The sequence below is a fragment of the Spermophilus citellus genome (genome assembly GCF_964194105.1).
Source record: "Spermophilus citellus genome assembly, chromosome: 10".
Classification (NCBI taxonomy): Eukaryota; Metazoa; Chordata; class Mammalia; order Rodentia; family Sciuridae; genus Spermophilus; species Spermophilus citellus.
In genome coordinates, this window is record NC_138197.1 from 42,031,707 (window position 1) to 42,059,445 (window position 27,739).

Genomic DNA, 27,739 nt, shown 5'->3' on the forward strand with positions numbered 1-27,739 from the left:
CTTTTTTCATCTCAATTTCAAATGACAGTAATCTAATTCAGGTCTGTATGTGTTAGCTCTGAGAAACTGTAATGGATTCCTAACAGTGATACAATGAATACAATCTGGAGACCTGGGTTCTAGTATGCCCCTGCCATTAAATAACCTATGACCTCAGGAAATCTGTATGTCAAGCTTTGTCATTCTTCACCCGGAATGCGTGCGCACATGAACGCGCACGCGCATACGCACACACTCAGAAGTGGAGTGAACAAGATGATTATTAAATTTCTCTCTTGATAGGGTCATTGTGTAGTCTGTCTGCTTCTTCCTTATGATATCAATTCATCCTATACATCAAATCAGAATTATTCTTAAATTTAACTTAGTAGAAATTTGACTTTTAATTAGAAACTTGCATTGACTTTAATTGCTTAGAAAAAGACTTTTTTAACCTGCCATGCCTTGCATCTCTGCAAAGCTTTTTCTTTTCCAGTATTTCCTCCTCATTTCAGCAAAATAGGCCTAAAAAATTCATTCTTCCAACTTGGACTGTTCTGGCTTTTCCTCCTTCCTATAACATACATCCCACTTCTGTAGAGTTATCAGACCCCTGCATTTTCTGCAAGCAGCTCAGCAACCTACCGCTCCCTGTGTTTGCTTCTCCCCTGCAATCTGTCTTCACTTTGTTTCTCAAACTAAATTATAATGAGAACCTACACATTATCTAAGTTTTCCAACACTTAGGATTAAGGATAGTAAAGGGATGATAGGAGAGGAATAAAGCCTTTCAAGATTATGGAGGAAGTAGGGCACAATTGTGCTCAGAACCCATCTGGCACAACTTGCATTATTATTTCTCCATTATGGTTATATTTTGTCCCCCAAGGCATGATCCCTTAACAACCTTATTTCTGATGTTTCTTTTTATCCCCCATCATTTGGAAAAACTTTCGTCTTACCAACGTAAGTTACTTGTCTGTTCAGTGCTGTAATACATAAATAATAAGAACATTAACATACCAAATCCAGTTTTAACCTTCACCATTCATGAGGATATGAAATACTTAATGAAGATTTCATCTATGAGATCATTAATCACATATTTGTTAAAAGCCTCCTTGAGCTCAGTGTGGGTTAGTCAAAGTATTCCCCAGTATTGGACCATGTAGACTTTTACTTCATCTCCCTAATTTCCTGGCCTCCTAAGCCACCTCCCTACCAGCACTTTGCCAAACATGACTCATAGTTCTCCAATCCCTCTTGAATTTCTCTGTTTTCTGGGAGGGAGTTCCTCCTGCTAGTGGTCCAAAGTCTACTTTGTTGCAAGCTGTATAATCACAGACCATTGGTCGGGGCAGTCAGCTTCAGCCCATCGGGCAAGGCAGAGACCTTGAATAAATTCAAGACCCCATTTTCCAAAAAGAGGGGCAACTTCTTAAGAAACTGGGCATCCAAAGGAGGTAGTATAAAAGTTAATTCTATCCTCAAACCTCTCAAGAAATTTTTAATTCCCTTAGTTAATTCACAATAGTACCTAGTTGCGTTCTTTGCTTCAAACTCTCTGTCCAAACCATCTATTCAGCCAATATTTGCAATTCTCACTAGAACATTATCTCTACATGGGCTTCAGAATTTGCCATGTATTCTGAAAACAGAAGGATTTCTGTATGGTCAATTTATGTTCTATGTTTTATGATGCTAACAGCTGATGGATGTGAGCTCTTAGCTCAAGTCTAGGTAACAATTTCAATCCAAAGTGAACCTATGTACTTGGTCTGAAGTCCTAGACCCTATGTCAGCACATACCCATCCTTGAGAATGTAACACAATAATTTTTAAGAATTGTTATATGTAGCTAAACATTTAATTTTTTTTTCTATCTGTTATTCTCTCTATATAGTTTTCTCTCTTCCAGTTTTTTCTTTTTTTCCCCACACTTAGATTTATTTCCACACACATATTGTACCAACTGTCACACATATGAATGCCTCCTTTTTTTGGGCTTGTCAGTGATATAAACGTTCTCTAATGTAACCTGACAAGAGCATTGTATTAGCGATGCCATTCATTTCTCTCATTGAGTCATACATTTTGTCTTTTTCAAACATTTTGTATCTTTCTCAGACAAATTCCTTTGTCTATTCAACATTTTTCTTTCCCACACAGATCATATATTTCTTTTTTTTTAAAGAGAGAGAGAGAGAGAGAGAGAGAGAGAGAGAGAGAATTTTTTAATTTTTATTTTTTAGTTCTCGGCGGACACAGCATCTTTGTTGGTATGTGGTGCTGAGGATCGAACCCGGGCCGCACGCATGCCAGGCGAGCGCGCTACCGCTTGAGCCACATCCCCAGCCCCCAGATCATATATTTCTATGAAACATTATTAAATGAGTAAGGAAAGGACTTTCAGTTTTTGAAAACCATAGTAGTATCTTAGACCTAAAGTACTGTGAGCTAGTTATTCCCATCAGATATTTGTAATTATCCATAACTTTCCATACAATAAGATAACCACCTCTAAACTATATGTTACATACAGACTCTTTCACATACATGGTCGTATCTATGAGCTAATGGAGGCCATATAATGACAATCTCTTACAGTTCTATTTTCTCCCAAACTTTCTTTCTAATTTCTATTTCTTAATTATGTTCATCACCATCAAGATGGTGGCATGCTGGTTAACTGGTTAGTATGCCCAAGACTGTCTGGAACAGCATGCAGATACACTTGTTTACCATAATGAACACAACCAGAATCCAGAGAACAGTTCAACGTATTTATTTATTTTTATATCATGTTCTTTTACTTGAGGATACAGTATAAGCCTTATATGGCCGCTGTCACATCCTCATTCTTCTAAGCCCTCACTTTTCTCTCAACACTGTTGTCTCCACCCTGTAACAAACTAGCTCTATCTTGAGAAAGCAAAGGTGAATTGATGATCCTTCCTTCGTATAAGTAAATGTGGATGTCTCAGTCTGCAAAGCAAAACAATTATAGGACAAGTCAACCTTTCTTTCCTAATTCTGGTCATCATTCAAAGCAAAATTTCAATGTATAATTATGCTGCACAGAACTAGAACTGAGTCTAGGAATAAAGTTGAGGAAGACGATTTCTTACCACAGATATGTAACAGCTAGCTGGATATAGCAGATGCAGATGTCCAGAGTCTTAAAGGCCAGCCCAAGGTGACTCAGGCTGAACAGTGGCCTGGGTAAAACTGCTTGGCCTAAGTGTTCAGGCCTCAGTGAGGCTAGAGAGATCCCTGAAAGGTATTCATGATTTGAGGAAATTTCCTGGGAGTGTTTTGAGGATCTCAGTCTATCCTTTATGCCTGCAGTTTGCTGGGATGCTTGGCAAGTCTGACTAGTGCCTGAAACTTCTCAAAGAAGGTCTAAACAGCAATGGAAGCTGTAAGCAGCAGAGAGTATAAAAACTGGAAATGAGAAACAGGTCAATGTAGACTTCAAGGTAGTGTCAATAGCAGTTCAGAAGAAGTAGAACAACCTAAAATGAAATACCTCAACCAGGAAAAACTCTCCTAATTTCAGAATGTAAGCCCTGTAAGGGTAAGCACCTAGGGATCTTACTGGGAGAGGCAATCTGCTAGTAGGCCCTAAGAATCCTATGTTAAGAAAGTAAGGCTGTTTCTGGTCTTTACCTGGGCCATTTTTCAGGGTTATATTTGTAAGCAATCAATCTTAGAGTGATGAGGTAACATCCTCCCCTGAACAAAGAACAGCCTTGTCACTGTTCACTCTGAAAGGGACAAAAAAAGTACAGCATTCCTCTCTCCAGTGTGTGTAGGCATTCACATAGGCTGCCTGTGTCATCCCCATAGAATTTGGTGATGGTAGGAAATGAACACAAGCAAACAAGCTCATGCTGCCTGCTGCGTCATAAGCGATAAAGCCCTTTGTCTCTGACTCAAGAGTCTCGTACCTTTTGCCAGCATCCATGACACAGTAACAGGGTAACCACCAGCTTAAAAGTCAGTAAAATCCCAGGCCCTTCACAGTTCCTGATAGCTCTATCACCATAATACAGATGGTGCTCAGCAGAGAGGTGTCAATTTGTTAAATGAGTCCCTTATTTAAAAAAAAAAATGAATTTGGTTTACCTTACCATTACCTTCATTTCTGAGCACCAAATTAGTCAACATATGCTTGTGAAAAAAAAAAACGTGGTTTATGGGTTACTACTATAAAGTTTGTGCTAGGTGTTCACTGTTCCAATTCAAATAAAATAGAGTTAATGGGATTTCTACCAAGAAATGCTTCTAATAATTTCTGAATATTCATCAAATTATATGTTAATTAGCTACCATAGAGTATTTAAGACAAAGCATCAAAATGTTGTTACATTACATAGAATGTTTTAATTCATGTATATGATATCAAAACTAGCCATTTTATGAAGATAGTGAATAGTGACTAATAAAGGTTTGAAAAAAGAACTACCACCATTAATTTTTCAGCATATCCAGACCAGGATCTAGGACAGGAAGGCTTCGAAAAATAAGCAACTCAGTTTTCCCCTTCACCCAAAGGCATTGATCCTGGGTCCTCTGAGTTTCAGTGAAACCTGAGATTTTTCTGTCTGTAATTGATTTACAAATAAAACAAATAACCTCGAATTTGTGATACCTTTCAAAAGAATCTTAATCTATTTATAGACTACAGAATAAAGCATCTTAGACATGAAGCTCACATTTGCAAGTCATGCTGTGTGTGTCAGGCTCTGTGCTATGTCTTTTCACACAGACAGTTAGCATAATCTCTTAGTAACAAGGGCCAGTGTTATGTCCTGGTAACTGGTTAATTGTATTTTTCTCAATATGTTGCAATCCTTTTTGCATGTGGGTTCCACACCTTTCTAAATACTGAATACTTTATGGAAAAGCCACCCCTTTTTCCTGGTAGAATTTGTTTTAACTGAATTAGAGAACTTCCTTTTCATTTCCCACAATGTAAAACTGTAAACTTCGAGCAGTGGTGCAAGTAGCGCTGGAACAAAACTTCAGCAAGCACAATGGATCCTCGTGTTTCATCCAAATGTTTGAAAATGGTGATTGCCTGGAGATGATCCTTGTGAATAATCTTCTACAGATGTCAAACTACATTAAAGATGAGAAGTACTTTATTATAAAGAGAGTAAAATGGGACCCTGTAGAAAACCTCATTATACTTTTTACCACAAACAATTCACCCATACAGGATTCTAGAGCCTTGGGATTTTGACTGGTATGGCCATTCAAATCTCATCTTTAAAATGAATGTTAAAGAAATCATTTAAATTATTCGGGTCATTGCATTAGACTGAAAAAAAATAATTTCCTTGAAATAAAAAGAAACTTAGAGATATTTGAGTTTTCCTAGCTTCTCATAACAAGGCAAGACTTAACTAAAACGTACCTCTGTAGCCTATGCCATCACACAGCCAGGATGACAAACATTATGTAGATTTGCCTCACTTAAGCTCTGAAACCGAATTTTTAAAGATGATCAATGATCTTATGACAGGAAATAAAATTTCCTTTCTTTTGTCTTCATTTTTTAAAGCAATTTCTACCATTGCTAGTCACACCCACTACCTTGAATGTTCTGTCTGCATGTACTATGTGTTATGATCATGTCTTTTCTAGCCTGTCTCTAGTGCCACTGGTGACCAGCAGATCCTTGATGGGAGAGACTATTTCTTATTCTTTAATTATATAGACCATCCCTGACCTCTAATAATTTGACTCAAAAATTTTTTAAATTTTGTGATGGTGCAAAAAGCAACATGTGTTCAGTAGAAACTGTATTTTGATTTTTGATTTTTTTTTAAATCAGAGATTGAACCCAAGGTGCTTAACCACTGAGCTACATCCCCATCCCTTTATTTATTATTTGTTGTTTATTTAATTGTTTATTTTGGAGACAGGGTCTCACTAAGTTGCTTAGGGACTCGCTAAGTTGCTGAGGCTGGCTTTGAACTTGCCATTCTTCTGCCTCAGCCAACTGAGCCACTGGGATTACAGACACATGCCACTAAGCCAGGCTGAATTTTGAATATTGATCTTTTTCCAGATGAGCAATATGTGTCACAGTGCTCTTTTGGGATGTCAGGCTGAAGCAGTAAGCTGCAGCTCCCAGTCAGCCATGAGACTACAAGGGTAAACCACCCATGCTCTACAGGGAACTGTTGCTAAGTTATAATGTTGACTAGTGCTATGGTTCGAGTATGTGCCCAAAAGTTCATGTGTTGGAACCTTAATTCCTCAAATGGCAGTGTTGGGAGATGGAGCCTAATGGAAAGTGATCTGGCCGGGTCGTGAGGGTGGAGCCCTCATCAATGAATTAAAGTCTTTCTCACCAGAGTAATTCCAGCTCTCATTGGTCTAGATTAGCTATGAGGGTAGGTTGTAATAAAGTGAGACTACCTTTCATGGTTTTTTCTTCTGCACATACCCACTTGTTCTTCCATTTTCCAATTGAAGAAGTATAAAGTCCTCACCAGATTCAGCTGCCTGATATTGGACTTCCCAACCTCCAGAATCTTGAGCCAAAATAAACCTGTTTACCTTGTAAGTAACCCAATCTTGAGTATTCATTAGAGCAACAAGAATTGAACTAAGACAGAAGATTAGATGTATTCAATACACTTTCAGTTTATAATATTTTCTTTTTTTTTTTATTGGTTGTTCACAACATTACAAAGCTCTTGACATATTATATTTCATACATTAGATTGAAGTGGGTTATGAACCCCCAATTTTACCCCAAATGCAGATTGCAGAATCACGTCAGTTACACATCCACAATTTTACATAATGCCCTAATAGTAATTTTTGTATTCTGCTACCTTTCCTATCCCCTACTATCCCCCCCCTCCCTCCCCTCCCAACTTCTCTCTCTACCCCATCTACTGTAATTCATTTCTCTCTTTGTTTATTTTCCCATTCCCCTCACACCTCTTATATGTAATTTTGTTTAGCAATGAGGGTCTCCCTTCATTTCCATGCAATTTCCCTTTTCTCTCCCTTTCCCTCCCATCTCAAGTCTCTGTTTAATGTTAATCTTTTCTTCCTAATCTTCCTCCCTGCTCTGTTTATAGTTGCTCTCATTATATCAAAGAAGACATTTGGTATTTGTTTTTTAGGGATTGGCTAGCTTCACTAAGCATAATCTGCTCTAGTGCCATCCATTTCCCTGAAAATTCTATGATTTTGTCATTTTTTATTGCTGCATAGTACTCCATTGTGTATAGATGCCACATTTTTTTTATCCATTCATCTATTGAAGGGCATCTGGGTTGGTTCCACAGTCTAGCTATTGTGAATTGTGCTGCTATGAACATCGATGTGGCAGTGTCCCTGTAGCATGCTCTTTTAAGGTCTTCAGGGAATAGTCCGAGAAGGGCAATAGCAGGGTCAAATGGTGGTTCCATTCCCAGCTTTCCCAGGAATCTCCAAACTGCTTTCCAAATTGGCTGCACCAATTTGCAGTCCCACCAGCAATGTACAAGTGTACCCTTTTCTCCACATCCTCGCCAGCACTTGTTGTTGTTTGACTTCATAGTGGCTGCCAATCTTACTGGAGTGAAATGGTATCTTAGGGTGGTTTTGATTTGCATTTCTCTGACTGCTAGAGATGGTGAGCATTTTTTCATGTACTTGTTGATTGATTGTATACCCTCCTCTGAGAAGTGTCTGTTCAGGTCCTTGGCCCATTTGTTGATTGGGTTATTTGTTATCTTATTGTCTAATTTTTTGAGTTCTTTGTATACTCTGGATATTAGGGCTCTATCTGAAGTGTGAGGCGTAAAAATTTGTTCCCAGGATGTAGGCTCCCTATTTACCTCTCTTATTGTTTCTTTTGCTGAGAAAAAACTTTTAAGTTTAATTAAGTCCCATTTGTTGATTCTAGTTGTTAACTCTTGTGCTATGGGTGTCCTATTAAGGAATTTGGAGCCTGACCCCACAATCTGTAGATCGGAGCCAACTTTATCTTCTATCAGGCGCAGAGTTTCTGATTTGATATCAAGCTCCTTGATCCATTTTGAGTTAACTTTTGTGCATGGCGAGAGAAAGGGATTCAGTTTCATTTTGTTGCATATGGGTTTCCAGTTTTCCCAACACCATTTGTTGAAGATGCTATCCTTCCTCCATTGCATGCTTATAGCCCCTTTATCAAATATAAGATAGTTGTAGCTTTGTGGATTAGTCTCTGTGTCCTCTATTTTATACCATTGATCCACCCGCCTGTTTTGGTACCAGTACCATGCTGTTTTTGTCACTATTGCTCTGTAATATAGTTTGAAATCTGGTATCGCTATACCGCCTGATTCACACTTTCTGCTTAGAATTGCTTTTGCTATTCTGGGTCTTTTATTTTTCCATATGAATTTCATGATTGCTTTATCTATTTCTACAAGAAATGCCGTTGGGATTTTGATTGGCATTGCATTAAATCTATAGAGAACTTTTGGTAATATAGCCATTTTGATGATGTTAGTTCTGCCTATCCATGAACAGGGTATATTTTTCCATCTTCTAAGATCTTCTTCTACTTCTCTCTTTAGGGTTCTGTAGTTTTCATTGTATAGATCTTTCACCTCTTTTGTTAGGTTGATTCCCAAGTATTTTATTTTTTTTGAGGATATTGTGAATGGAGTGTTTTTCCTCATTTCCATTTCAGAAGTTTTGTCGCTGATATACAGAAATGCCTTTGATTTATGCGTGTTGATTTTATATCCTGCCACTTTGCTGAATTCATTTATTAGTTCTAGTAGTTTCTTTGTAGACCCTTTTGGGTCTGCTAGGTATAGAATCATGTCATCTGCAAATAGTGATAATTTAAGTTCTTCTTTTCCTATTTTTATGCCTTTAATTTCTTTCGTCTGTCTAATTGCTCTGGCCAGTGTTTCGAGAACTATATTGAATAGAAGTGGAGATAGAGGGCATCCCTGTCTTGTTCCGGATTTTAGAGGGAATGCCTTCAACTTTTGTCCATTCAGAATGATGCTAGCCTGAGGCTTGGCATAGATAGCTTTTACATTGTCAAGGTAAGATCCTGTTATCCCTAGTTTTTCTAATGTTTTGAACATAAAGGCATGCTGTACTTTATCGAATGCTTTCTCTGCATCTATCGAGATGATCATATGGTTCTTATCTTTAAGTCTATTGATGTGGTGAATAACATTTATTGATTTCCGTATGTTGAACCATCCTTGCATCCCAGGGATGAATCCTACTTGATCATGGTGCACAATTTTTTTGATGTGTTTTTGTATTTGATTCGCCAGAATTTTATTGAGGATTTTTGCATCTAGGTTCATTAGAGATATTGGTCTGTAGTTTTCTTTCTTTGAGGTGTCTTTGTCTGGTTTCGGGATCAGGGTGATGTTGGCCTCATAGAATGAATTTGGAAGAGCTCCCTCTTTTTCTATTTCCTGAAATAACTTGAAAAGTATTGGTATTAATTCTTCTTTAAAGGTTTTGTAAAACTCTGCTGTATACCCATCCGGTCCTGGGCTTTTCTTGGTTGGTAGTCTTTTGATGGCTTCTTCAATTTCATCCATTGATATTGGTCTGTTCAGATTGTGTGTATCCTCCTGACTCAGTTTAGGAAAATCATATGACTTAAGAAATTTATCGATGTCTTCACTATCTTCTATTTTATTGGAATATAGGTTTTCAAAATAATTTCTAATTGTCTTCTGTATTTCTGTAGCATCTGTTGTGATATTGCCTTTTTCGTCCCGTATGTTAGTAATTTGAGTTCTCTCTCTTCTTCTCTTCATTAGCATGGCTAAAGGTCTGTCAATCTTATTTATTTTTTCGAAGAACCAACTTTTAGTTTTGTTAATTTTTTCAATAGTTTCTTTTGTTTCAATTTCATTGATTTCCGCTCTGATTTTAATTATTTCTTGCCTTCTGCTACATTTGCTGTTGTTTTGTTCTTCCTTTTCTAGGGCTTTGAGATGAAGTGTGAGCTCATTTATTTGTTGGTTTCTTCTTTTTTTGAGGAATGACCCCCAGGCGATGAACTTTCCTCTTAAAACTGCTTTCATTGTGTCCCATAGATTCCGATATGTTGTGTCTGTATTTTCATTTATCTCTAAGAATTTTTTGATTTCCTCCTTTATGTCTTCTGTAACCCATTGATCATTCAGTAACATATTGTTCATTTTCCATGTGATGTAGGGTTTTTTCTTCCTTCTTTTATCATTGATTTCCAGTTTCATTCCATTATGATCAGATAAAATGCATGGTATTATCTCCACCCCTTTATATTTACTGAGGGTTGCCCTATGGCATAATATATGGTCTATTTTTTGAGAAAGATCCATGTGCTGCTGAGAAGAAAGTATATCCATTTGATGATGGTTGATATATTCTATATAAGTCAGCTAAGTCTAGGTTATTGATTGTGGTATTGAGTTCTATAGTTTCTTTATTTAACTTTTGTTTGGAGGATCTGTCCAATGGTGAGAGAGGTGTGTTGAAGTCTCCCATAATTATTGTGTTGTGGTCTATTTGATTCTTGAATTTGAGGAGAATTTGTTTTATGAATGTCGCAGCACCATTATTTGGTGCGTAAATATTGATAATTGTTATGTCTTGTTGGTGAATGGTTCCTTTTAACAGTATATAATGACCTTCTTTATCCCTTTTGATTAACTTAGTCTTGAAGTCGATTTTATTCGATATGAGTATGGCCACCCCTGCTTGCTTGCGAGGACCCGTGTGCGTGGTATATTTTTTCCAATCCTTTCACCTTCAGCCTGTGTATGTCTTTTCCAATCAGATGTGTCTCCTGGAGGCAGCATATTGTTGGATTTGTTTTTTTAATCCATGATACCAGCCTATGTCGCTTTATTGGAGAGTTTAAGCCATTAACATTCAGAGTTACTATTGATATGTGGTTTGAACTTCCATCCATGTTTGATTGTTTATCCTTTTTTTAAAAAAATTTTAGTTTGTTTCTCCATGATTGTCTTTCCCCTCGCCCTCTGTCTTTACTGAGGCACTTCCCACTGATGGTTTTGGTTGTTGTTTTTCATTTCTTCTTCTTGTAGTGTTTTGCTCAAAATGCTTTGCAATGCTGGTTTTCTGGCTGCAAATTCTTTTAATTTTTGTTTATCATGAAAGATTTTTATTTCGTTGTCATACCTGAAGCTTAATTTTGCTGGATACAGAATTCTTTGTTGGCATCCATTGTCTTTCAGTGTTTGAAATACATTGTTCCATGACCTTCTTGCTTTCAGTGTCTGTGATGAAAAATCCGTGGTTAACCGTATTGGTTTACCCCTAAATGTTATCTGTCTCCTTTCTCTTGTAGCTTTTAATATTTTCTCTTTGTTCTGTATATTGGATATCTTCATAACAATGTGTCTTGGCGTTGGTCTACTGTGATTTTGTGTGCTCGGTGTCCTGTATGCATCTTCAATTTGTATATCTGTTTCCTTTTTTATTTCTGGAAAGTTTTCTGTAATTATTTCATCCAGCAGTTTTCTCATTCCCTTGGTTTGAATCTCTGTACCTTTTTCTATCCCGATGACTCGTATGTTTGGTTTCTTCATGTTATCACATAACTCTTGGATGTTTTTCTCGTGATTTTTTACCAGCCTTTCTGAGTTGGCTAGACTCTTTTCAAGATGGTATATTTTGTCTTCATTATCTGACGTTCTGGTTTCTACTTGCTCCACTCTGTTAGTGATACTCTCAATTGAGATTTTAATTTGGTTTATCGTTTCCTTCATTTCTAGAATTATTGTTTGATTATTTTTTATAATCTCTATCTCCTGATAAAGATGCTTAACTTCTTCTTTTATCTGTTTATGGAATGCATTCTCAATGTTTTCTTTCGCTGCTTGAATTTGCTGTCTTGTATCCTCTTTAAGGTTCCATTCCATCTGTCTTAGGTGTTCCTTGAGTTCTTTATATGACCATTTTTCTGATGACTCTAGGTCCTCCTGAATATTTAGGCTGTCCTGCATTGTTTGTACTCCTTTTCTTCCTTGTTTTTTGAAGCTGCTCATGTTGCTTCTTGTTCTGTTTGACTGCTGAGTTACAGTTTACTCCTATAAATTAATTTGATGCTTGGGAGGAAAGGTATTTGAAGGGAAGGGAAGAAGTCTCTAAAGAGAATGAGAGTAGGCAGGTAGAATTCAAGGAAAAAGGGGGGATAAGAAAAATGAAAAGACTAAAGAAGAAAAAGAATAGGAACTAAAAAAGAGAACAATTAAAAAAAATAAAAATAAAAAAAATAAAAAATAATATAATAATAATAGTTTAAAAAAAATTTAAATTGAAATTAGTAGAAAAAAATAAAAAAAATATTTTGTAAAAAAAATTAATAAAACAAGAAAGAAAAAAAATGAAAATGAAAGAAAAACCCAAATCAGAAAAAAAAAGAAAAAAAAAAAACTAATAAATGCAGTCTTAGAGTTTGATTAACTTCTCTTCCAGTAGATGGCGCTGTGCCCACCAGGCCAAGTTTCTCCTGTCAATACGCGGGAACCAATCACTGTGCAGCAGCTCCTCCCAGACTGGGCGAGTCTCCAATCCTGAGTGTCTAGGGCCTCCTCATGTGTCTATTCACTTCCCACTTTTTCTCTAGCCAGGCCCCTCTCACCACAATACTGGCTACATGCCAAGTCTGCTGCTCCCGGGAGCCCTGTTTTCATGAACGACTGGGCACACTCTTCCAGTTTGCCATTCCCTCAGACCCTAAGCTTGTAGCGTTTGGGGCTGAGAATCCTCAGCAGATTTTACTTGCCCTCCAGTATCCACTTCCCCGTAGCTGGTGCAAGAGACCTCAGAAGTCAGCCCTGGTGGGAGCGGTAGTTTAGCTCCGCGGGACCTGCACCACCTCTGATTCCCTCGGGCTGGCTGTAGCACTCACGGGAGAGCTGGGAGGGGCCCTTATGGGAGAGCTGGGAGGGGCCCTTGAGTTTTCCCGATGTGTGGAGAGGGAAGGCTATGGGATCACACCCCTGTTTCAAAGAAGTTATCTCCTCTGCAGCAGTCTGATGACGTCGTTTCCCTTTGCCGGGCGACCAATTCAACGGGTGGGTCCTTCTCTCCCAAGCCCCGTTTCAAACCTGTGGCCACTACTTATGAAGGCTCGGTAGGCATTTACCTTTGTATGTTGAGAAGGGCTGACCAGTTGTTTCAGCCGGACGAATTAATGCCGAGTCATAGCTGTTTGTTTGCGGGAAGCAGGTGACCGGGAGTTTGAATTCAGCGGGTCAGAGCTCAGTGCGTGTTCTCGGATCACTTGGATTTTAAATTGTCACTCATCTTATCAGCTGTTTCATATAATTCGGCAGCTCAATCGCGCGGTGAAGAGTCTGCTCTATGGTGCTCTGCGGGAGGTGGCGGCGGCGGCGGCGGCCTTCGGGACCCCCGGGGAGGGGGTTCGGGTTGGGGGAGGGGAGGCGGCGCCTCAGGGCCGCGCGGTCCGGTACCCCACACGCAGGAGAGCGGGCGGGGTGGAGGAAAGAAATTGAGATCTAAATTTAGAGACTGAGCTTGGGAGTAGAGACAGGTGGGGAGAAAGAAGCAAGGCGGAGAGGCGGAGATGAGAGGGAGAAGGGGCCGAGGGAGCCGGGCAGCTCGGGCTGCGTCCTTACTGCTCGCGCTGAAGTCGTGCTGTACTCCCTTCACCTTGGCTGGATTAGTGGCGGATTCACTCCACCTAGGCCCCTATCTTGACACGGTGCTGGGTTTTTGTCGACAGATCTCCTTTAATGATCTTTACCTCATCTTTTCAGACGCGGCGGCGAGGGGCACAGAGCGGCTTACTCACTTCCCGCCGCCATCTTCCTCACTCCAGTTTATAATATTTTCAACTCACAATGGCTTTACAGGATATAACTCCATCATAAGTCAAGAAACATCAGTATTGTGCCTAAGTTCTTGGAACATTGTAAATTAAATTAATTGAATAAGTAAATTAATATCCCCCATAATCAATCCTCAGTTTAGTGCTCTTTTGTCTATATAAATACTTCCTTGGCTTTCACGTGCATATGGAAGGCACCCAAATACATTTATCATCCATTCACTCCCTCCAGATCTTCAATCTTTCAACTCCGACTGATTGTAGGATGCTCTGCAACTTTGTAATCTCAACATGTGTAAAATTATATCCTCAAATTCAACATGTCTTTGAAACTACCATTCCAAAGTCATTTGTTAAGGCCATGCATGGTGGAACTTGCCTATAATCCCAAGAGGCTGAGGCAGGAGGATATCAAGTTTGGGGTCTGTGTCAGTCTCTCAACTTAATAAGACTCTTTCCCAAAATACATACATAAACAAACAAACAAAAAAAAATAAGTGTGGGGATATAGTTCAATGGTAAAACATCCTAGGGTTCAACCCCATTACCACACACACAAACACATTTGTTGATCATCTGTAAGTACAATGGACCATACCAGGTGATACAGGTAATACAAACAAGAGTGAATTATGATCTCTGTCCTCAAGAAGTTTACCAATGGTAAGGAAAATGTACATGTACAAAGTACAGCAGGAAGAGCATTGTAAAGGAAGTACAAACTAAGGACTGAAAATTGTGGAACTATCTCACAAGCACTAACTCTTTGGAAAACATGAATGTTTTATCTTGAACTGGACATAAACTTCAGAAAATCTCCAAAATGTTTTGCTTCACATTTACCCCAGAATCATGCTTTGATTTTTCACCATTGATCTCAATGCCCTAGTTACATTTGAAATTGTGGCCATGATGATTAGCATGAAGCATCTGTCATTTGTATGATTGGCAGGCCACCCTGACCTGCTTTCCCTCCTGCTCCATATTCCTGGCTTTAGCATATGGAGGTACTGCAGGCATCTCTTCAGCCTCTAAGCCCTTATTTGCTACTCCAAGTCTATAGCATCCTGGCTGCCTTCTATGTTTCCATCCTACCTCAGGTGGCTTCTAAATTTGTAAGATACATGTTAAGAAGAAGAAAAAAATCATATTTCAGTAAATACTTTAAGAAATGGTTAGCATTTAAGTATTAAAAGGTGGGTTTGATTTTAATAGATCATAAATGGGAAAATTCAGGTAAAGGGACAAATAAGAGCAAAGACATTAGAGAAAACCTAAGGGCATATTCTAGGCAAATAGGATAGAATATGATTCAGCTGCCTTATATTGGACTGATTTGCTGTGCTTGAGCCTGATTGGTTCCCACTTTCTGACTCTATTCACAAGAAGAATCATTTTACCCTTAAGAACGAATTAAGACATTAGGAAAAAGGAAGAATATTGCACCAGAAAATGGGAGTTTGGAGGTAAGGAAGAAAATAAATGTATATTAAAATAAAGCAAAAACTACTCTGAGGACTGGGATTGTGGCTCAGTGGTAGAGTGCTTGCCTGCCATGTCTCAGGCACTGGGTTCAATTCTCAGCACCACAAATAAATAAATTAAATAAAGGTCCATTGACAACTAAAAAAAAATTTGTTTAAAGACAGGAAGAAAGAATAAAAAAAAATGAAAGACAAAGAAAGAAAAGACCGTGAGGAGATAGCAGAGTTGCACAAAGGCAATCGGAGCCTATTGGTGGAGCTGGTATGTAACATAATTCACAGCTCAGCTCATCATCCTCAGGTAGGACAATCAACAGGTCATGCATAGCAGAATATCATGACAGTATAGTCTCTAAAGTGTCTCTGACTACATACAAGATGAAATCTGCTCTCCTAGCTCCCTGTGAGTTTCTCTCATTTTCCAAGCAATATTGGGCACTACTGATGTGGTAATCTCTTTCAGATGTCCAAAGACTGAACCAATGCTGTTCCTTATGGCAAATGCTTGACATTGCTCTGATGTATGGCCTTTTTTTTTTTTTAAACCAGGGATTGAACCCAGGTATACTTACTTAACCACTGAGTCACATCCCCAGCTCACTTTTTTTTTTTAAACAGGTTCTTGCTAAGTTGCTTAGGGCCTTACTAAATTTCAAGGCTGCCCTTGAACTTGTGATCCTCCTGCCTCAACCTCCCAAGTTGCTAGGATTACAGGAGTGCACCACTGTGCCTTGTATGGTTTTATACTACCCCCTGGACCTTGAGATGTGTTGTCTCAGCTGTGTCTTATAAGGATGAATATACAGGATGGAGTAAATATTGCAGCAGTAAAAAGCAAAAATGAAATGCTAGAATTTCTTTGAATTAGCTTTGAAAAATGATGGTACTGGGTGGGGTGGGGGGTAGGTTTTGAAAGCTAGAGAAATTTTATAAAGGAGAAATCTATGAGTTTGAATAAAAATATTAACTATGGAATTACAAAATGTGTTTAGAAGTCATACAATAAAACTCCTTAGCAGGTGATCAAGATTCACTTAAAGGAATAGTGACATTATGTTTCGTTTTGGAGCTAAATATTTTTTCAGATTTAATGACAGGGAGAATTAGCATCGATAATAGCCTCTTATGAAGCTAGAATACTCTCTCTTCCCTGTTGAAGGGAGTTAACTGAAAGTGATCTTTAACATGAGTTGAGACTTTCTTCATCACATGGTGATCATACGAAGAAAGGAAGGCACACTTTTTTAATAAGAGGAGGCAAAGACGTTCCTGCAGCAGTTTAAACTTTTCCGGGCACAGCTAATGCATTGGTTCTGGGAGCCAGCAGGGTGGTCCTTAGCAGAGACAGGGTCAGTTCATACACAGCCTTTGTGTGAAGGAAAAAGATACTTGCTGTGGTTTGATCTGAATTGTTCCCCCAAAGCTCATGTGTTAGAAAGCTTAGTCCCATTTTGGTGCTATTGGAAGGTGGTAGAAATTTTAAGAACTGGGAGCTATGGAGGGTCTTCTAGTTATTTGTGGCTTGTTCTTAAAGGACACGGTGAGACCCCAGCCCCTTCCTCTTCCTCTTTTTCACTACTTGGCCATGAGGAGAGTGGTTTTCCTCCGCCATGTTCTCCCACCAGGATGTGCCCCCACAGGCTCGAAACAACAGGGCCAACTAATCATGGACTAAAATCTCTAAGACAGTGAGTCAAAATAAAATCAAACTTTCCTCTGTCGTTGATTATCTTGGGTATTTTTTACAGTAACAGAAAGCTGATTAACACCATACTCCTTCATTCACACATAGGCTCAGGTAGGCACATGGATGGCCCACAGTGAACTGAATTTACTCCACCTGCCCCTTAGTCGGATACTTTGGAGTCTGTACAGTCTTTACCAAAAAAGCCAGGAAGCCCTCAGGTTGAGGATGTCTAGCTAGATTTAAAGTGAATATGAGAATACCTCCATTCCTTCCCCTGTCTAACATGAAAAGAGATAGAGGTTTCAAATGACAATGAGTCTGTTTTCTGGTGCAATGAGATATAAGCCTGGATTCACTATCCCCATGCCTATTTTTCCTGTTTCCTTGAGATTGCATTACTTGTAGCCTTGAGTGTTTAAAAAGGAAGATCAAACCCATTTATTTAATGTCACAATCAATATTGATCCCAGGACTATCTACAGAATAGATTCTCTGTAGGCTGTGCTCACTAGGGCTTTCAGGAGTTCAGAAAGAATTTATGAGCACAATTCTTTTTTCTGTTACAAAGGAAACACATTCAAGATGTTCTAAAATAGCTGAAAAGAAGTTCCCTACTTTATGTACACAAGATGAGCTTGTATTTACTAAACAAAGGATTCATAGCTGGGAGAAGTAGATTTTAGCTTATAAGAATTTCTAACTATTTTCCAACTCACTCCAAGAGTTGGCTTTAGAAAATTGGCTTTGAGAGAGAGACACTGAAAAGTAATGAGGTCATAAATGATTGAATTGTAACATTCAATTACTAGTTTTCTCAACTAATAATTTTGCCTTCTATGATTTAATGCAATTTATAAGTAGCCACTTAAAATACAATCTCTCATTACATATAGTAAAATATGACTCTCTAGATAGATTATTAAATAGAAGTAGCAATGGATAAACCATGCTTTCTACTCACAGATCTGATGTAGAAATCAAAAGAAAATGTTGACCCAAAGGTAGTTTTCTCTCTTTTTTTTTTTTTTTTTTGGAGGTGGGGGGTACCCGGGATTGAACTCAGGGGCACTCAACCACTGAGACACATCCTCAGTCCTATTTTGTATTTTATTTATATACAGGGTCTCACTAAGTTGTTTAGTGTCTCACCATTGCTAAGGCTGGCTTTGAACTTGCAATCCTCCTGCCTCAGCCTCCCAAGCTTCTGGGACCACAGGCATGTGTCACCATGCCCAGGTTAAAAGTAGTTTTCAACACACATAATCATAAGACAAGGTGAAGCACTTTATATTTTGTGACATTGTTTACTTAGATAGGAAATTAATATTCTGTATTGCTGTCTCTGAAACTCATTTGCAGTTTTATGAAGGTTAACCATAATGTTTTTAAGACTGTAAAAGACTGAGAAAAAAAAGATCATGGTAGATTTTCCTATTAAAACAAATGATCAGCCAGGCACAGTGGGGCATGCCTGTAATCCCAGCAACTCAGAAGGCTGAGGCAGGAGGATTGCAAGTTCAAGGCTAGCCCTAGCAACTTAGTGAGGACCTAAGCAACTGAGCAAAACCCTGTCTCAAAGTAAAATACATAAAAAGGGCTGGGGATGTAGCTCAGTAGTAAAGGGTCCCTGGGTTCAATCCCCAGTACCAAAAACAAACAAAGAAATCCTAGAAATTGGATCCAACATTAACACTATGTTATTGATCATACCTCACATGTTCACATTTTGTTTGCAATGTGTTTCAAATGGACAGTTTAAACTCTATTACCCCAAGATCAAAATGAGAGCAATGATAATGTCATAATGATTAGATGGAATAAATACTGTACTACTCTTTTCATAAGACAAATCCTTTGTTTTGTCCTACTGGCTATCTTGTGAACAGGTTAAGTTGGGTCCTGAAAGCGTGTTCAAAATATTTCCTCTCCTGGAATGTCTCCTCAGTACTCTCTACCTCTTCAAATCCTACCTCAAATCCAAACTATCTCAAGCTTCTCCATCAAGCTCTTCCAATAGGTCCTCCCTCCTTTGAATTCTCATATACTTCTTATTTAAATAATTTAATGCAATACTACACCATCTTATAGTATGTCTCTCTTATATGTATGAGCCTTGTTTCCCTAGCAACTCTGTAAGCCCCAGAATAGGAATGAGGATTATCTCATTTTTGTTCCTGTTTAGAGTTTAGGGTAGAGCTGCATACAGAATTAGTGCTACTCAGTTTCATGTAGTAAATTTGAGTGACCTTCCCTCCAACATAGAGCTGGGGAAATCCTCAGAATGTTTCCCTTCTTCCCCCTCCACAGACCATATATATACCATATTGCCCCTCATCAGATCTTATTACCTGTAGCTGTAGTCTACCACTTGACCTTAGCTAGGGAATGAGACACATGATTAAATTATGTCAAAGGAAATTTAATTAAGACTCATTTCCTCAAGAGACTTATTAGTAGCCTGAAAATTTTATACTGAGAAAGTATAAAATCAACATCATGATATGTGAACATGGAATAATTGTGGACCACCTCACCAAGTCCATGAAATGGAAGAGAGTTATTAAGGTTGAAAAGACTGAAGTCCTTACATGAAGAAAACATGTAAACTGAAGACATTGGGCTGGGACATTGTGAAGTAAGCCAGTCACAGAAGGACAAGTACTATATGATTCCACTTTATAAAAGCTGTAGAAGATAGTCAAACTCAGAGGAGCAAAAAATGGAAAGTCAGCTGCATGGGGCTGGGGGAAGGAGGAGTGGGGAGCTGTTGCTTAATGGGTGTGAAGTTTTCGTTATGCAGCATAAATATGTTCTAGAAACATAAGATGGTATTCTGCACTTAAATATTTGTTAAGAAGGTAGATCTTCTATTTACTTTTGACACACACACACACACAAATCTTTTGGAGGTGATGACTATATTTTTTACTTTGTGGTATTAGTGTCTCAGGTATAGGCATCCAAATTGTATACACTTAACATGTACAGATTTTTAAAATATCAATTATGCCTCAATACAATTACTGAAGGTAATGAAATCATCTTCATTTTACAGAAGAGGAAAGTGAGGCGCAGGGAAATAAAGTTGCATGTTCATCCGTGACAGAGCTGGAACTCAACCATTTGTTGAACATCTCATTGGCAGATCCTGAACACTCAGCATCCCTAACACTGACCCCAACAAGGGTCCTATCCTTTGAACTCCAATAAGCCCAAAACCACTTTGATCTAAATTCTTCTGCAGTTGTTCTGAGCACAGACTTTTTGTGGCAGACACATCATCAGGTGAGTGGCACCTTTTTTAATTTCTTCCCCTTTAGTGTGGGATGGAAACTGTAACTTCCCCTTAACCAATAGGATATAACAAAGGCAAGAGGATGTTACTCTTGTGATTAGGTTGCATCTCATCTCATAACAATCAGTCAGCAGACTGGGGAAGAAGTCATATTGGCTTTCAGAGCAAGCAACCATGTTATGAACTTCATGTGGCAGGGCGCTGTGGGTGACCTCTAGGACAGGTGAGTGGCTTTCAGCCAACAGTCAACCAAAGGCCAAGACCTTCAGTTCCACATCAACAGAGATGAATTCTAGTAATGACCTGAATGAGCTTGGAGGAAAATTCTTCCTCCGTAAGTCACCATATAAGAGAACACAACTCCCTGACACTTTGAAGATTTGTGAGACTATAGGGAGAATTCTCATTTTCCCACCCACTAATATACTTACATCTTCTCTCAGTTATTCTATCAAATACTAATCTAGGTGCTACTGTGAAGGGATTTTACAGATGCAATTAAGTTCTCAAATGAGTGCCCTTAAAATAGAGAGATAATCTTAGGTTAACCTAACATAACCAGGTGAGATTGTTAAAGAGACTAGAACCTTCCCTGAGAGAGTGAAGTATGGGGAATATTTGACACAAGGGAGATTCTGCATTGCTGGCTTGAAGATGAAGGAGGTTGTGTGGCACAGAATACAGGAAGTCTCTGGGTGCTGAGGGTAGCTCTCTGCTCACAGCCAGCAAGGAAAGGCAGATCTTATTATTATAACCACAGAGAATAAATTCTGCATGGAAAAGGAGCTCGAGATCCAGATGAAACACAATCTGGTTTGCACCTTCGTTTTAGCTACCTGAGACCCTGACCGGAGATTTGACACATTGTGCTCAGATTTTTTTTTCAAGGTTAGCAATCACACATGCTAAGCAAGTGGTATACAACTAAGCAACACCCTAGCCCTTGCCCAGAATTTTGATCTACAGAAAAATGAGCTAATAAGTAGATGGTGTTTTAAGTTAATAATTTTGTGGTAATTTGTTTCACAGCAACAGAAAATTAATATACATCTCATATTTGTAATTGCCATGAGTCATTTTAATTAAATAAAAGTGAAACTGCCCACTTTAGAGCCTAGAATATGGAAGATGCTAAATATTTGTGGGAATTTTCCGCTACTGAGCCTCTGAAATACAGCATTTCTTTCATCACTGTTAAACTTATCAGGTAACATTTGCAAGTAAACATGCTAACCATCCAGAACAAGTGAAAAATATTATATAATAATCTATTAAATATAGTACAAACTGGTCTCTTTGATATCTATAATAATCCAGGAATCAAATAAAATGAAAGCAGACTTTATTGGCATGTTTTAAAGTAGAAATAAAAGTAATTGAAGTTACTAACTTGGTTCTTGAATGATAAAATGTAATATTTCATATTTTATTATACTATATTATTATTTCTCCAACTTCCCAAACAGACATCCACTTACCAAAATTCAAGGATACTGAGATCATGGGAAAGGTTTCAACAAATTGTCTCATAACTGACTCATAAAACTTGGCAGCTATGAATCTGTTAGTCGTGTATATAAGATGATCTCTGGGTGGAGAATTCAAATGCTTAAATTCTGGCCTCTGCATCATAGATAATTTGAACAGCAGCTACAAGGTTTTGGGATACATTCCAATGTAAGTGTTGACTGAAATTCAGAAATTCTGTAGTTTAAAGTGTCTCACTCTCTGCTCTAAGAGAATTCATGCATCAAATTGATTCTATTTGAGATTTCTTTGTAGGACCCTGGAGATGGTTTCACATCATTAGTGAAAACAGATGATTTTCACATGCCTGTTTGATATCCATTTTGGTCCATTGGTTCTTAACATTTATAAGTCATCTTGACCATTTCAGGAACCTAAATATTATGATTAAAATGAGAGAATTTAAACTCACTCTTTGAGAGCAAAGAAAGATCTAACATGCTACTGGTTAGTTTCTACAGAGTTACAATAGATATATGGACATTAAAGAGAATATAGGAAAGAGAATTTCTCTCATATAGGAAAGAGTTCTTTTTCATTAGGAACAAGTTTAAACAATGAACAAAGGGATATTTTCAAGTTTTGCCCTGGTGAGAAGCAGGATAAAGTGGGATGTCTCAGAATTTTTACTCATGCAAAAATTTTGTTCATATCCTTATGGAGATAAACTTATCCTTTATAAGCACATGTTTGAGGCAGTGAGCTGTTTTATGTTAGTTTTGAGTTTACGGTAATTCAGATTTTTTATTTTCTTGATGAGGGGTGGTATACTAGGGATTTAACCCAGGGGTGCTTAATTTCTGAGCCAGATCCCCAGTTCTTTTTATTTTTATTTTTGAGATAGGGTCTTGATCAGTAGCTTAGGGTCTTGCTAAATTGCTGAGGATGGTCTTGAATCAGCAATCCTCCTATCTCAGCCTCCAGAGTCATTGGGATTACAGGCCTGCTATTGCTCCAGGCTTGATTTCTTTTTTTAAATTTTATTTTGTTGGTTTATTTATTTTTTATGTGGTGCTGAGGATCAAACCCAGTGTCTCATACATGTGAGTCTAGCGCTCTACCACTGAGCCACAACCCCAGCCTCTTGACTTCTTTTTTTAAGCAGATACATTTGCCTTTGAATAGAGCAACAGTTAATATTTGGCTAAAGCCAAATGTTCTCTACTTTTTTATTATTTTAAACATCAACTACATTTGCCATTTGAACTTCTAGTTCTGCCCTTAGAAGTCACTCTTTGTTCTGAAAGATAAGCTACAACTTTAGCAAAGTGAAGATTCTTCATTTTTTAAAAGGCAGAGCACCCTTGGCTTATAAAAATATTATTTTCAGGTTCTGACTGGTACTTTAGAATTTGTAAATTGAATTTTGTAATATACTAATGCCTGCCTGCATAGTTCATAATATAATACAGAGAATATAGAAAAATGTTGTCTTTTGAGGTTTCTGGTATGTCCAATATGCTATTATTATTGAATTTTGAAAAATCATTTCCTGTCGGGATGACCCACTAACTCATAAGATTACTCCCTAATACCTGGGGTAGAGGACAGGGATGGGCTCTGTAGAATCAGTAAAACACATGGAACATACTTGAGATCAAGAGGCTATTTATAGTGGAAAACAGTGAATTTTGGAATTCACTCTCCCCCACATTTAGCATGACTATTAAGATATTCTAAAAGCTTGAAAAAATGATTGGAAGAGAAAATGATAGCTCAAGCCAGGGAAAGATAAAGGACAAAGTATAGTATCATAAACAACTCTCTCTTGGTTCTCCAGTTATCTCTTAAATCAAATTTATTCTATTTGTTTTGTGAGCCTCATTATTTTCCTACTACTCAGGTCCCCAAACAGAATTTATTATCACCCCTAAAGCACCTCTGTCAGATACTTTAGAGTGAGCCTCAGCTCCCTCTCTTTCCCTGCCTGAGTAGAGTCAATCACCAAGCCCCGTTCCTGAAAACTTCCAGATATTTATCAGATCCATCCCCAGTTTTCATTCCATTGTTTTGGCTTTAGGACAAACCCTAATCATGTCTTGTCTGATACACTAAACAGCCTCCTTCTAATTGGTCTCCCTGCATCCACCATCAAAATATCATTCCCTCCCCATACTCCTAGCTAATCTCTGTTCTGCCAGATGACCTAAACTACAAGTCTTATCCTTTCATTTTCTTAAGTGCTTTCCGATTACCTAAAAATAAAATCGGAATTTGTTAGCATGACATGTAAAAGTCTTGCCTCTCTGCCCCCCAGATCTGGGGATTGAACCCAGGGGCTCTTTACCACTGAGCTACAGCCCCAGCTCTTTTTTTAGTTTTCAAAGAGGATGTTCTTAAGTTGCCAAGGCTGGCCTTGAATTTGGGATCCAACTACCTCAGCCTCCCAAGTGCCTGATATTAAAGGCATATGCCACTGTGCCAGGCTAAAGTTTCTTTGATTTGGCTTCTGCAAACTTTACTAGCTTCTTGCCCCATAGTTCCTCCACACACAGAACATACTTCTCACATTTTGATGGCTTATCTAAATGCTCTTCTCCCAGCCTACCTTTCCTTTAGAGCCTTCTCAATGAACCTCAATTTTTTGTCTTTTTTTCCCTGATTGCTGATTATGTTGATCCCATTTCTTTTATTCATCAATCTGCAAATAACTGTGTAGATATAAAGCTGTATCAATGTACAGTCTACCCTCAAGAATTCTGTAGCCCAGTGGAGTTCAGTGGTGATACAATAGCACGTTGAAAAAGCAGGTTATACATCCAGCAAGCAAGAGATATATGGGACTGTACTGTGGGAATACAAAGGAGGGAAACAAAATTATAGCTTTTGTATTTGAATCCTATCACAGACCACTAAAGCTAATCCAATACAGTGTTTATGTTATTCCTGCAACATTTCATATTTCAGTACTAACACAAACATTGCTAAGGGTAACAACTGCATTGCTATAATAGCACATATCAACTAAATGTATTAGCACGTTCAAGCTAATGTGTTTATTTACTTCTTTACTGTTTTTTTCTAGACACTAATATTCAGCAAACACTTGCTTAATGTATAAACATGATGTTAAAATTTATTCACCTTTATTATTGTGCTACATATTTTGTCTTGAGTTTTACTGAAATGTTTTCTTCTCCATGTACTTCAGCTATCTGTACAATACTTCAGCCACACTTATTTTATTGTGACTCAGTATTTAGTTAAAGTACTCACTTAAGTACTATAGGGGCATTTTTGCTTTAATGTCATATATGATCTCTAATTGCTAGTGAATTTTCTGGATAGCTGTCTGCTATCTATCAGGACTCACCAATAACAATAGAACATTTATTTTGAAATTTTTGATTTTCATACTCACGATTAAAGGTTAAAACTTTTGCATATTCAAAACATATGTCCTCCTACTGCATTATAAGCATTCAGTATTTACATGAATGAACACATTTTTTCCTCATAAACCAATTTTAATACATGTTTGGTAATGTACACTCACCTGTACCTCCATAACACAAATTTTATTAAAAATAGGAGGCATAATTTATATGCCAGCAAATGTCAATTAATAGAGTACTTCCAGTAAGGGGCTTAGGAAAAGATTCCAAAGCAACGTTTGAGCTGGGATATGATGATAATTTGGAAGCAACACAAAGGACTGACTGACAAAATAAAAGCAGGTCTATGAGGAAATTTCATGAAGGTAGAAAAGTTCAGAGCATCATTGTGTACCTGCTGTAACTCAGAAAGACTTCAATCAGCATATAAAAAGGAATTTTAGGACATACAATTGAAAAGCTAGATTGGAGTCAGGTCACAGAGGTCCTTCAATGCCAGGCTGTGGATATAGAAGTCTATTTTGTAAAGTATTGGGAGCCACTGGAGGTTTTATTTTTTTTTTAAGAACAGAAATAATATAATCAGAGCTGCCCTTCAAAAAAGATTAACCTGGCAACAGCATTTTAAGTGAATTAAAGAGAAGAACTGGAGGTGGAAGACTCCTGTAGAGAGGCCAACAGTGCAGATAATGTACAATAAAGGTAATGAGAATCTAAACTAGAACAGTAACATTGAAAGCCACAGGAGGAGTAGAAGGAAAAGATGGGGTAGGGACTGAATCAACAGAATTCATTATTATTTGGATCTGGAAGACAAAGGAGGAAAGAGGTAACCTTGCTCTTGTGTTTGAGAGAATGGTTATATGCATTCGCACAGAACTAATGCACTCATTTTGTTGCACTTAATCACTGCAAGTGAGGAGTCAGCAGATGTTCAGATTGAGAACTCCAAGAAGGAGTTCACAGGTTAGGGGCAGAAATCATGAAGGAGATCCAGTTTGGAGATGCTGATTTAGTAGCTGTTGCAGCCATAAGAATGTGTTTAACAAGCTTCCTACTCCCCAGAAAGTAATTGGCTAAGGGCCCCAGACATTGGACTTTAAACTCACCTTAGCATTGGAGCTGAGGATGTGCATCTCACAGGAAATTTCTTGCCAATGATTAGTTGCAGTGAAAATGCTAAGGCTGATGAACTCCTGAGAAAAGAAGTCCTTTGCCAGTCAACTTTGACTCCAGGACTCACCAATATTTTTGCTGAATTTCCTGTTGACTGTTTTGCTAGAAGACTCCACCCAATCTCCTTCTATCCAGTCTTCTCTTTCTCTCTCCTCTGATTGGGATCAAACTTACATAATCTGACCTATCTCTAGCTCCCCTCATTTTTTTTTAAATTTGGTAAAGCCATTCTATACTTACCATAAAATCCTTTCCCATTTAATTCTGACTTTCAGACCTGAATTAACAAAATAGTTATTTGGGGTTTTTTAGTGTGTTCGAGTGGTGCTAAGATAAAAACCCATGGCCTAGAACAAGCTAGGTAAGTGATCCACAGCTGAGCTATACCCACAGCCCACAATACTTATTTGAAAATAGGTAACTACATTTAGTAGGATATATCTTTAAGTGAAAATATTATGCATTTATAATTTAAAAGATTATTTATCATGGAAAAGTTGGAAAGTTATAAATAAATTCCAGTGGGTAGCTATATTTAACATCCAATAAATATCCCAGAGTTGAGAAAAACTAAGCTGGAGTCACACATAAAAGTGACCCATAAGGCAATGCAAAACCCTAGGTTTCAAAAGAAATGTCATGCTTTCTAAAAAGGAACCGCTTAGAATCAATCAGAACAAAAGGTCTTAATCCATGAGACTATTGTCTGAATCATTCAACCAATTATGGCTTTCAATTTTATTGATGTATATTTTCTAAAAACCAATGTAACATGAGAATTATTGCTTTGTTTGCTAGAGTATGTAAGTGTATCTCTTTAGAGGGTAGAACTTTAAAGAAAATATTTATGGAAAAGACTATTCAAAAGATTTGTGTTTCTTTATATTCTTAGCAATAGTTTACTTTCTCTTTTGCATTAGGCTGTAGTTTAGAAATTTAATATGTTGCTAACTCTGGCTCCATTGGATGACTTTTGACTCAGGAGACTAATAAACAATGTAGCAGGAACATCTGCTGATCTTTTGAAAAGAAGCCAATGATGTGGAGTTTCCTTGGCCAGACAAGTCACAGGATTGGAGCCCAGTCTAGAGCTAAAGTTAAGAACAATGAGATTAGTTCTGACATCTAGAAAAAAGAATTGAACACATGAAGAAATGCTAGACTTAGAAAAAATATTATTCTCCAATTTTTCTCACAGATAAAGTGAATGAAAGTGAGTATTAGGGATAGCTTAGAAAAGTCCTGAAAACTTCTGTATGCATAATTAAAATTTTAAAAAGCTATATTATTTTGTGGAATGTTTGAATCATATGGAATTTGGCTATGAAAGAAAAACAAATACTTGATCTGGTACTACCCAAACTTTATGTTTAACCAGATACAGAATTACTAATAAACATATTTGATATTGAA

The 27,739-nt window shown here is 37.8% G+C and overlaps 1 protein-coding gene across 1 annotated transcript in view; it reads right to left on the minus strand.

The window, feature by feature from the left end:
- Positions 1 to 26,322, minus strand: part of EPS8 (EGFR pathway substrate 8, signaling adaptor) — a 246,132-nt gene extending 219,810 nt beyond the window's left edge. The window contains exon 1 of the mRNA XM_081309605.1: positions 26,249 to 26,322. The gene's annotated coding sequence lies outside the window, so the exon portion shown is untranslated. The remainder of the gene's footprint in view (positions 1 to 26,248) is intronic.
- Positions 26,323 to 27,739: the final 1,417 nt, after the last annotated feature.